The sequence below is a fragment of the Ursus maritimus genome, unplaced genomic scaffold (genome assembly GCF_017311325.1).
Source record: "Ursus maritimus isolate PB19 unplaced genomic scaffold, ASM1731132v1 scaffold_8, whole genome shotgun sequence".
In the NCBI taxonomy this organism is placed as follows: domain Eukaryota; kingdom Metazoa; phylum Chordata; class Mammalia; order Carnivora; family Ursidae; genus Ursus; species Ursus maritimus.
The window spans coordinates 74,421,053-74,433,024 of NW_024426996.1; the positions used below are offsets into that span (position 1 = coordinate 74,421,053).

General features: G+C 49.8%; 1 protein-coding gene across 1 annotated transcript in view; it reads left to right on the forward strand.

Moving 5' to 3' along the window:
• Window positions 1–274: 274 nt before the first annotated feature.
• The window catches only part of LOC121101559 (heparan sulfate glucosamine 3-O-sulfotransferase 1), a 30,827-nt gene continuing 19,129 nt past the window's right edge, over window positions 275–11,972 (forward strand). The window contains exon 1 of the mRNA XM_040625501.1: window positions 275–440. The gene's annotated coding sequence lies outside the window, so the exon portion shown is untranslated. The remainder of the gene's footprint in view (window positions 441–11,972) is intronic.

Genomic DNA, 11,972 nt, shown 5'->3' on the forward strand with positions numbered 1-11,972 from the left:
CTGGGCCAGATCGACTCGTCCGGGACCCGTCCGCTGGAGGCCTGAACCCGGCGCCGCAAGCCAAGCCGGCCCGACTCAGGGCAGCACCGGAGCCGGCCGGGCAGCAGTGGGCGCTCGCGATCCTCCTCTGCCCTGCGCGCTCTCCCTGAGGGCCCGGCCTCCTCCGTCCCCTCCTCCTGCTCCTGCTCCTCCTCCTGCTCCTCCCCTCCGCGGGACTGATCACCAGAGCCTCCCTCCTGCAAAGTCCCCGGCGCGCGGGCAGCCGCCAGCCGCCGCCACTGCCGGGTCTCCGTGAGTGCCCGCATCCCCTGCCTCGCCCGCCTGTCCCAAGGCGCCCCGAAGCTTGCTCCGCTGGCCGCCGGTACTCCGCGGCGCTGCCCATGGCTCAGCCCGAGAGCCGACTTCGGGCGCCGGACCGGCTCGACCGCGGCGCTGCTCAGGTGAGTGCCGCGCGCCTGGGGCGGGGGCCGCCCAGCCTGGGGAGTGGCAAGACCGGGGACCGTCAGGGTGCCCTCACCTGGCGTCCCGAATTTAGGGCAAGCGCAGAGCCCAAGGTGAGTCGAGGCTGGAGCAAGTAGAGTGGATGTAGGGGGAGCAAGGAAGGAGAGACCCGGGGTTTTCCATCCTCTCACCTCCTGCCTTGCCCTCTCAGTTCTGCAAATCCCGAGGGAGTGCTTTTTTTTTTTTAATGTTTTATTTTATGGACAGGTATGCGGTTTCTGACTTTGTGGATTGGATCCTCCCCCAGCAGAGTCGGGGGGCTCACTCCTGCCCGCCGTATCTCCCTAGGACCGTGCGGGGCAGCCGGAGCGCAGCGCGCAGCAAAGCCCGGGTACCACTCTGGCTGGCAACTGGAGCAGGGATACAGTCAGCAGAAGTCAGTGGGTCGAGAGAGCATCTAGGGTGGGGGAAACCTGGGTCTGGTTTGCCTTTGCATTTGGTCGGAGTGGAGGAGACTTGGGACATCTCCCGAGGGGTGGGGATGCTCAGGAGGAGAGAGATTAAGGCGATGAACTGTAGGTAGCCTCTTTTCCGAATGCCAATTCTACACAGCCCTGCTTTTCCATTTTACTTTTTACCTATTTTTTTTTTTCTGCTTCTGTTTCTATTTCGAGCACCTTGGGTGGTGGCGGCAGATGAGGGTGCAGGGAGGTGGGGCGCCCACCCGCGGAGGTAGCGAGTAGACCCCCTCTCAGATCCACGGGCAGACTCCGCAAGGCTGACGTCTCCAGGTGCGCTCTCGGAGCCAGATGGAGGACTGCGCGCTGCTCCCCCTTCTGGCCCCTGCCTGTCCCGGGAGCCGGAGGGCCGGCTTCCAGAGCTGGAAATAGGATGGAGAAGCCAGCGAGAGCAGGAGCGGGGATGCAGGACGCGGGTGTGGGGTGTGCTTCGCCCCGAGGTTGTGTACCGGCGCCGGGCGCCTTCCATTTCATCTCCTCCGCGGGCGGGCGTCCGCGCTTTCTCGCACACCCAGTCCCCTCTCTTGGGAATGGGGTTGAATCCCTCCACCGCCCTCCACTGTGCTGGACCAGACGTTGCCTTGCCTTGCCTTGCGCGCGTCTCGCTCCTCCCCCAGCATTATCCGCCGGCTATTTTTATCCACTACTTGCAGGAAGATGCTTTTGGGGGGATTCTGGGGAGGCGACTCCAAATCCACTCTCTTCGCCCTGCGCTCCCAGAAGCGGTCCCCTGCTAGCAGGGAGCGGCTCCAAGATATGGACAAGGAATTGGGGATGGAGTATACCTGCTCCTCCTCCGGGAGTCAGCTCTCGAAACCCCGGCACCATCGGCTCCGCTGCGCTGCTCTGCGCGCCGCTTGCCCGGGGAGCCGGTACCCGGAGAAGTCCCTTCCTTGGCTGGCTTTTGTGGCTGCAGCCCAAGCGCATACATGATCCTTTGGGTCCTAACTCGTGCGTTCGCGCTTTGCAGCCAAATCTCACTTTATTTTATTGAAATGCAATTACCGACTTCCACTCAAGGGTTAATTCCAGGAATTCCGTCTTAAAAAGGGGTGGTGGGGGCAAACCCTAACTTCTGCCGGCCTGTATTCCTAAAGCCCATCCTTTGGCATTTGGAATTATTCTTATTTTCAGCGTTTTCAGTAAAGATTGGGCGCAATTAGATGAGCCTGACCTCGTGAAATTCCAGGAGATGGACTCTGCAGCTCCAAATCCCCGCTTTACTCTTCGTATTTTCAGGGTTTACATTCTTTTACTCCCATAGGGCTGCAGAAGTAACATGTTCAAATGGACCATTGTGTTACATAAGGTTTTCTCCAGCGCTAGGAAGAAAAAGAGCAGTTTCTCAAGGAGACTTTTGGGGCTTCCCTGGGTCCCTTTAACTCTCAGCCGAGTTGGGCGGGGGATCAACAACTTCGTGACTAAGCACTCCTAAGTCCTAGCAGTTAATTAGGACAGTAGCATTGAGTGAGAATTGGTGAAGCTGCCTGGTGTAGGAGGCACTGCAGCTTTAAGATAGGAGATTTCTGGGTTTTTTTTTTGTTGTTGTTGTTTGTGTGTGTGTGTGTGTGTGTGTGTGTGTGTGTGTGTGTGTGTGTTTTCCTTAGGAAACTGGCAAGAAAGTGGTACTTTGAACTTGCTAATGCGATCAGGAAAAGCCCAGGGCTCTTAGCTCTGTAATTGGTACCCCAGCTATGAATCCAGGAGTCCTCCAGCTTAAAGCCTTGCTTTGCACGGTGTAGATGTTCAGGAACCCTTTACTTGGACTCCACAATTCAGCTGAGGCTTGTGCTTTTGTTGTCAAAAGAGGAAACTCCCTTACTGGAAAAGCCCTGAAAGAGCTCTTTGAAAGGAAGGCAATGTGGAAGCTTTTCTTACCTTGAATCACCATTTGATGGTGCCTGGAAGGGGCTGGAAATATGGACTGCCTTTCCCCTCTGTCAGGGCATCCACCCAGGGTAGCACGTGCCCACTGTGAGTACTGAGTCCTATTCTCTCTGTTGAGGCTAGAGGTTGGGGAGAGCAACCCTAAAATAGATTGATGCCCTGATTTCAAAGAGCCCATGCCCAGGGTCAAGGCTCAGACAGCAAGTTGCAGGGCTTGTCTCTAAGCCAGAGTCCTAGCAGTCCTGGAAGGGGTGAAGGTGAAGCTGGAGAGTAGTAATGTTCTAGTGGCTATGTAGGAAATGCTGTAACTTCTCAGTGGGCCTTGGAAAAGAAGGGGGTTGTTCCCCAACACTTTGGTGTATCTTCCTTCAATCCCAATGACCCAGGGCTTCCCATGAAGCTGCCCTTTCTAAGTGGGGAGGCTGGCGATCCGGCTAGCTGGATTTGGAGCCAGCCTCTTGCCCCAGGCCTGAAGCAAATAATCTTTCCCTCTCTGAGGGAAAGAATCACTCAGATTCTTCCTCTGAAAAATAGAGACTGAAAGGTTATTATGAAAAAGTGAGAAAATGTATGTGAAAAGCATTTTGGCAATTCTAAAACCCTGGTGGAGTATGTTCAGGGCTACTGAACATGCTTTTCCTGCGAAGTTCATTAGGTCTATTTTAATGTTAATTTTAATTACAATTTGTGTATGTCCTTGTGAATTACATATGCTAAACGTTAAATGGGAGAGAGGATTTCATGTAATGGGCCAGTATCTCCTTGTGATGACCTGAAATCCATCAGTACCAGACCTCAATGCTTCTCGGGATAATTAGTCTCTTGTTTTCAGGGTCAGAGTTAAATTTTTTAGAGTTTTTTTTTTTCTTTTTAGCTTTATAGATTTTATATGTCCTAAATTATATCTATGTATTTATCTATATTTATCTATCTATCTATCTGGACGAAGGGCCCTGATACTGATTAATCAGGAAAGGAAAAAGTTGCAAATGAGTGTATCAGTTGGGGAAAGTGATATATGCTCAATTTCAGGAGGTGACCTCGGTCTCCCTTTTCTAAATCTGTCATCAGCATAAAGCACGGGCTCTCCGTTGCATTTTCGGCATTCCAAATTGCCCCCAGGACCTAGCTAAGTGCCTGGTCACTTAGTAAAGGCTCCATAAGTATTTTTGAAATCAGTGAATGAATGATTGAACGGAATCTTCACAGCAACCCTGTGTTGTGCACAGGCAGATGGCATGCTTTCTATTTTAAAGATTTGGAATCTGCAGATCAGAAGAAAAGTTAACTGGTTTTCCGAAGGTACAGAGGATTCCAGATTGGAGCTCTGGTCTGTCTGTTCTCCTTCTGCTCCACTGCACTGTTTGCGGTGTCCTATCTGTCCCGTCACCTCCTAAACTCCTCCTCATCCGTAGCGGACTTTTGCATTTTGGAAGGTGCCCATGGAGGGACTTCTCGGTGGGAGGTGGAGCTCTCTTGGCTTGTTCATCTCTCTGGGCCCTGCACTGGGCCTCAGGATGACCCCACCTGGGACGGGGCATCTCGAGGGACTAGCTGAAGGACACAAGGACAGCTACGTGTTCCTTTACCACCCTGAGTCATGGATCAAGTGACGTCAGTAACGGCATGAATATGTCAGGATTTCCCCAGGGTCCTGTTCCCATGGCATGATCCTGCCGTGTTCCCTGACACTAAGGTTCCTATTATCCCTTCCCTTTTAACAAGCCAGGCTTTTCAGCTTCTCCTCAATTCCTAGAGGTAACCCTTAGTTTCAAGTAAATTCCTTTTTCTCTTTGAGCTAGCCAGAATTGTAACCAGCTGACGTACAGCCTCTCCCGATCCTTCTTCAGGCCTGCCTCCGGCATGAAGCTTTCTCAGCTTCCTCTACCCACAGGGAATTAAGCTCATAGCTTTTTCAGGCCGTTAGAATAATATTTACTGGGCCATAGTTTGTCAATAGTTATGTGGTACCACCAGAGTTCTAGAAAAATGAATACATTATTCTTCCGAGGAATAGCTTGAACATAACAGAAATAGATCTCAGTTGGCATCTTTACTTTTTTTTCTCCATGCTGCCTGCTTTTTGGTAGCTTTCCAGCAGGGGTCGCACACCGAAATGCCTTAGGTGGCCAGGCCACTCACTGCTGGAGCGAAACAGGCTTTAGGGCTTGTGCATGGGTAAGAAGAGGGGAGTGGGCACCTGAGCTCAGACCCAACTTCGGGTTGCCAGTGGGACCTCTGGCCCGCTCCGGCCACATCTGATTTTCTTTTCTTTTCTTTTTTTTTTTTTTTTCAAGATGGTGTGTAAGTTCACAATTTTATGTGGAATCTACTGAGTTTTAAGTGCCAGCAGCGGAGTCAGTATTTTTAAATAATACCATGTGAGCCAAGCAGAACACTTCTGTAGGTAGGCCTTATATCTGTCCCACAGGCCTCCAGTGTATGGCCTCTGGTTTCTGGGGATAGAAAAGAAATGGGTGGGAATATGAGACTTCGTGAAATCGGTCACCCGGAATTTTGGTGCAAGGGTGTATGGCGCATGCTGTGTAGACAGCATCCAGTGAGTGGACCTTCATGGTTATGGAGTGTTTGCTTGTATTGCTCCTGTTCCCTGTTTTAGTTGCAGTGTTCACATTTAGACCTTTAGCAGGTGTCCTGAGTTCTGACCACGGACTGAGGATGGTGCTACTCCCTGGTGACCCCGTAGGGAATAACACAGATGGAAATCCTTGCCGTTGTATTTAGCTTCTAGTGGACGGGACAGACGAAAGCAAGATAAATAAGTACGATCTGTCCTACGCTAGGTAGGGTAGTGCTAAGGATAAATCAGAGGAAGGCCATCTGAAAATCCAGGGTGCAGGGGATAAAACCTCAGGCAGGTAGCAGGGACCTCAGAGTTTTAGTCTGGACTCAACGTATTCAAAGTAAAATGTCACCATCTGACATAAAAGATTCCTGCGTGTGGGCGTTTAGACACTTGATTATATTCTCGGAGTCGCTCTTGTGTGTAAACCCCTGATCACAGACTGTTCTCTTAAGTTTAACGAAATCGGCTACTGAGCCTGCTTACTGAGTGTCCAGCATGTGCCAGACACTAGAGTAAGTGCTGGAGTCCATTAACGCACAGAACCCATCAAGGACCAGTCCTCAAGGAGACCATAGACCAGCAAGGAAGACGTTAATAAATGATCCCGACAGAGTAGGTAACTAAGGTGAGGAAGCAGCGGGGAAAGGCCGTCTTCACTATTGAGTTAGGGCCCTCAGAACTCTGAGGTTCAGCACCTCTTTAATCGAAAATCTGATCTGTGCTACGAGAGTTTCCATCTCTGTGGCTCTACCTAGTTGAAACCAGGACCCCATCATCAGTGAAGATACTTTGAAGCTTTAATTTCTTTACCTGGCAATGGCATTTGGTATTATTACGAAAGTTCTTTCTGCGTCACAAAAATGAAGTATTTTAAAAACTGACTCTATGTGTGAAATGTACTTGTGCCCTTTGCGACTCTGATACACCCTCCCCCAAACTGCCCCAGGCTTTGATGTTGCCTCTTGTCACTGGGGCATTTGTGTAGAAGAAAAACAAAACAAAAAAAAACAGTAGGTCTTGTCCTTAAAGAACTTATAGTTAGTCTCGCAGGCAGGTAAATGAGTACATGTTTGCCTAGGAGGTGGTGAAGGCCTAATGCTTGGGCCTCTGCCTTGGTCAGTGGCGGGCCTTTCCTGGAGAACACCTCCCGGCAATCACTGTGTTTCTTCCTCTCATTGCAAGCCTTTCTCTCACATCAAGATTTGTGGCAATGATGATTCTCTGGAGTCATCTTCTTACTGTCTCTGACTCCCCGTCAGAATCCGTGCCCTAGGCGAGCAGACATCTGGACCCACACCAGTGTCTCTCCCACCAGCTCCTAGAACAGTGTGCCTCCTTCCAAGTGGTTACTCAGAAAAGAAACAAGAGGCAACGTTTCTGTCTGGGGGAACTAGGGAAGGCTTCGTGGGGGAAGAAATATTTAAGGAAAGAGAGAGGCATGGAGAGAAGAGCCAGAGAAGGATGCTAAAACATAGTCAACGCGTGTATGGACCCCCCACCCCAAGCCCTCGCTGAGGCCTCATCTGTCCCAATTAGGGATTCCCCATGTGGTCAGTGCAGGTGAGTAGCTGGCATGATTGTGCACACCCCCTTTCATGGAACAGATCCTGGCTGTGCAAAAGCACTCTGGCATGCAAAGAATGCAAAAAAGATTTCAAAAGAATTTTTAAAAACTGAAAAAAAAGAGATAAGAATGAAACTGATAATTCCTTATTTCTGTTTACCGTGATAATATCCACATTCTCCTCTTTGTACCTAACCCTTCAAGGGAGATGGGAGCTCTTAGCATCTTCATTTTTATATTTAAAGAAACTGAGGTCTGGGCAACTTTTCTTAGATCCTCAGAAAGAGGGCGGCAGACCCCGATCCACAGCCGCTGATTCTCTACCTGCAGGGAGCAGATGGTTCAAGGTGGAGACGCCTTGAGTCCCCGGACCGAGGAGCCCGTATTTTCTATAAACGAAGAAATATATTTAGATTTAAAACATTCGCATCTCCTTTCATTCGTCAAGAACTTCCATTTCAGCACTTTCCGAGACGCATTTTGTGTCTTGTTGAATTTCGCCTAGAATTCCTGCAGATTCCCTACACCCTGCGGTAAACTGTTTTATGTAAATGTCTCCACTCCTTCCTGGAGGAGAGTAAATCAGAGTCCTGCATCAGCAGTTAAATACAGCGGGAGAAAGGTGATTGCAGACGCATCTGAAATGAAAAGCATGCTTGCCTCGCTGTGCTCAGAAAAATAAATACTCGAGTGGTGAGGAGCGAGCGCGGGCTGGGCGCCTCCTCCGGAAAACTCGCTGGCACTTTATTTAAATTACGTCTTACACCAGATTTTTCCCAGCGTCCTGGATAGGAAGGAGGGAGAAGGTGACAGTGACAGATTTCTGGGATTAGATTTTGGAGTTATTCTTGGGGCGGAGGGAGCATGGCTTTTGAAGTCACATCTGTTTGAATTTCTGATCTCGCCCTTACTGGCTGTGGCATCGTGAGAAATAGACAATTTTCTGGGCTTCAGTCTTGTCAACGTTCTAATGAGAATTATAGGAGATTGCCAATATAAAATGCTTAGCATAATACTCAAGGAAACACACGTTCTTCTTGCGTAGCATTGCCAGATTTTACAAATAAAACTACAGGATGTCCAGTTACATTTGAATTTCAGAGAAGTGACATGCAATGTGTTAGCACAGGTGTATCCCTGAATGTTAAGAAATTATTCATTATTCTGTGAAATTTAAATTTAACTGGAAGTCCTATATTTTATTAAACATTCCTATTCTTGTGGAGATGGTTCTAAGCGATTACTTTGGTGAAAGTCCTGTAAGTCTAGGAAGTTAGAGAGGGGAGAGCACAGTAATCTTGACGGTGATGTAATCTTGACCTTGGACCTGGGTGTGGTCCAAGAAAACGAAGGGTTGTTTTCTCCGGTGAGCTAAGCAACCATCAAACCACGGCAAGCTTATTTGTTTGCTTGAAGAAGCAAAAGAATTGTGGGGCAAAGCAGGTCTCTCAGTGCATTTAATAAGTGAGACAGATTCTCTCCCAAGTGGTGGCGGCGTGCGCCGGATTATTCCCAGCACCCTCTGCAAGGTGTTTCTACCCCGTGAGGCCACCAGGGTAGCAGTGAGTCCACCAACGCAGTGTCTTATTCGACACAAACACCGAGCCTGTTCCTGTGGGGCTGGGATTGCAAAGACGAGGCCCACACAAGACCTCCACCGAGCCCACTGAAGGAAACTTTGTGCTTTGAAAACCCACACCTGCAAATGCTCCCTCATCCACTGAATCCAAAGCTAATAAAACTGTTAGGGGGCCTTCCAGACTCGCTCCTCCAAGTGGATGACCTCAGGTGATAACATGGAGTCAGAGGGCTCCCCTAAGACCGCTGAAGTAGCTTGTTCTGACAATGGCAGTGAAAATGTTGTGTTTCTAATTTAGGTAATAACCTGGCGGGGAACGAAATTAAAAAGGCTTCTGTTGCCTGCAGACCTTCCGAGCATTTTTATGCTTTCTGCAGGGCTGAGATACTGCTCGGCCCGATCACTAGATTCTGTGGCAGAACACATTACTAACTCTTCATTTAACCTGAGCTGCTCACTAGCCACGTGCTCACGTGCAGCCTGGACTCGAAAGTAGGCAGAAAGGCGCAGCGGTTCGCACACAGGCTTACCCAGCCAGGGAGCTGGTTAGAATCCACCGTGCTCCTCAGCCACGCAGAAGGAGGCGTGACTGCTCATTGCTAAGCCTCTGTCTCCACATCTGCAAAATGGGCATAATTTAAATTACCACAGAGGATCGTTTAGTGCCCAGTAAACCAAATGAGTATGGCGAGCATTCCAGTGCCCGGATCATAGTTAACATTACCAAAAAAAAAAAAAAAAAAAAAAAAGATGCCGTTATTAAGATGACAGAAGAAAGCCATAAGCACGCTCAGTATTCTGTATGGAGACCAGGACTGATCGCACATGACATTTTTATGGGAGACGGTCTGAGTCTTTTGCTCTTTGTTTCTCTTGTCTTCATTCATATAATTTAAACAAAACTTATTTCAGTTTCTGGGCCAAGAGATGAGAAGCAGCAATGTAGAGAAGGTATGGAAGGAGCTGTTAGGGCAGGCACGCAGTAGAGAGAGGAGGGGGATCCCCAGCAAGAGGGGAGGGAAGACAAGGAATTGGAGGAGAAGCCAGGGCAGGGAAACTATTAAAAAACAGACAGGAGTTCGAAGAACATGCAAGGCCGCGACGTGTTGTAAAGGGGCAGTCTTTAGCAGCCTCTGCCTAAATCCCCACGCTGTCATCCCTGCTCCCTTCCGCAGAGCTTCCCAGGACCCCAGCTGAGTGTCCACGGCCTTGAGGGCAGGACACAAAGCTGTCATGGGGACGCTGGGAGGAACAGGGAGTGGGGTATAAGAGGTGAAGCTCCAGACTCTCTCCCGTCCGTGTGGCACAAAATCACAGATAAAGATGCGAGACAAGGGGACCCAGTGCCATCTTGTGGAGGAACTGGCCGCGGTGCCTCTTGTGGTCCTCCTCTGACTGCAAGGGGCTTTGTGGCTCTTGGTTTGGTTTTAAATTTCTGTTCAGTGAGCATCAGCGCTTCTAAAGAGGGTTTCAGGGGGCATCTCTTCGGCCCTGTGGCTCCCTGTGAAGTGGTTAGGCACTTCTGGTCTCTAAGCCCCATCTACACACAGCATAGGAACCAACCCTTGCCGGGGGTGGGGGGATGGGCCTGCCCTCCTCAGTCTTTCTCCAGGGGAGAGCGTCCTCCGGAGTTCCTGGTGACTGGGCACAAGAGGGACACCTCCTGCTCCAGAGGGGAGTATATTATTTGACTTTGGGGAAATGATTTTGATTTTCTAAACTTATTTGCCTTACGTGTTCACTGGATTTATACGTCCTCATGGACGTTTGGGGTGAGAATCACATTATGTACTGCCCGTAAAACATCTGTTTGAGAGCCTGCGGTGGACTAAGCATCCCAATGGAGTACTTGGTAGCACCCATTAGCTTTGCGTGCTGGTCAGGCTGACTGTATTTGAAAAGCAGGAATGTCCTTAAGGACCTAGTCATGTATCACCTTCTGGTCTGCCTCTTCCTTCTGGCTGATCTCCTCCAGGCGGTGAGAGGGCCATGGTGTCCCCAGGTGGCCCCTCTCATCATCCTGCTCTAATTTTGGTAGAGAGCAAGGTGGGGGGACTCTCTTCTTTTAATCAGGGAAGGACATCTTTCTCAAAAGCCTGTGCAAGATTCCCCTGTAGGGGGACGCCCAGTGGCTCAGTCCGTTAAGCGTCTGCCTTCAGCTCAGGTCATGATCTTGGGGTCCTGGGATCAAGCCCTGAACTGGGCTCCCCGCTTAGCGGGGAGACTGCTTCTCTCTCTCCCTCAGCCCCTCCCCCTGCTCGCGCTCTCGCGCACGCTCTATCTCAAGTAAACAAAAAAAAAAAAGATTCCCCTGTAGGTCCCATTAGTCAAAAACTTGGGTCACATGCCCATAGCTCAGAATTATAAAAGGGGAAACAGAGGCACACAGACATTTGACAAAGTGGAAGACAGCAGTTAATCGAATACAGTAACCTGAATTGATCTCTCTTGCCTTTGAGCAACTAATACACTCAGGTTTGTACACTGCAGTCGGCGATTGATCCTGCTTCGTTTCATAATGTCTTTTATTGCTGTCTTCAGCTGAAATACAGATCTCGTATTCTTCTGCTCTCACTTTTATTTTCCTTCCTAGCTCAGTAACTTTCAGCATCCTTTGCCATCTGCAGTATTTCTCTATGTAAATCTCCCCCCCCCCCGCCCCGTGACCCAAGCAAATTTTGCAAAACCTAATCAGGTCCCTGCCCTGCCTGCTGATAGAACATCCCATGGATCCCCATTACTTAGCGTATTAGAGTGCAGGCCCCTTAAACACAGGGAGAGGCGTGGACCCTGCCACGTTGCTTCGTGGCAGCATCCCCGTGGGCAAGGTAGTCATCTCTCTAAACTTCATGTATTCTTCATGACTTTAAATTATGCATTTTATACACTTATCTATTTAATGCTTAATCTGTTTCAGTAGATTACATTGTAGGGGGCTGGAGATGTTGTCTAGAGCCCCCAAACCCGGATCAACCCTGAATCAATGCCTGGCAGGCAGCACCCAAGAAATTATTCAGGCCCCCGATAGCCTGTTTCAGAGCCGTGGGGATGAAATGTGGTGATTCATACGGAGTGTTTAATGTGCATTAGTGGGTGTCCAAAGGCGGGCTTTTCTTTTGCCGTTTTGTCTTTTATAATAAAAGTAATGAAAATTCACATGCCGCAGCATGGCATTCAGTTTCCCACCTTTCGCGCCTCACCCCTGCTGTAGTCTGTTTAATGCAACACCTCACATTCAGACCACAGCACCACCGGCCAGATAAGCCAGGAATGCGGGCGTTCTGCCCTGAGCGGTGGGCGTCCTTCCCTCTGCCTTCCTCCCCAGGCTCAGACCTCACTCTCTCCGGCTTGTCTTGGAAGCTCTCCCCACCCACTGCCCCCCCCCCCCCCCCCCCG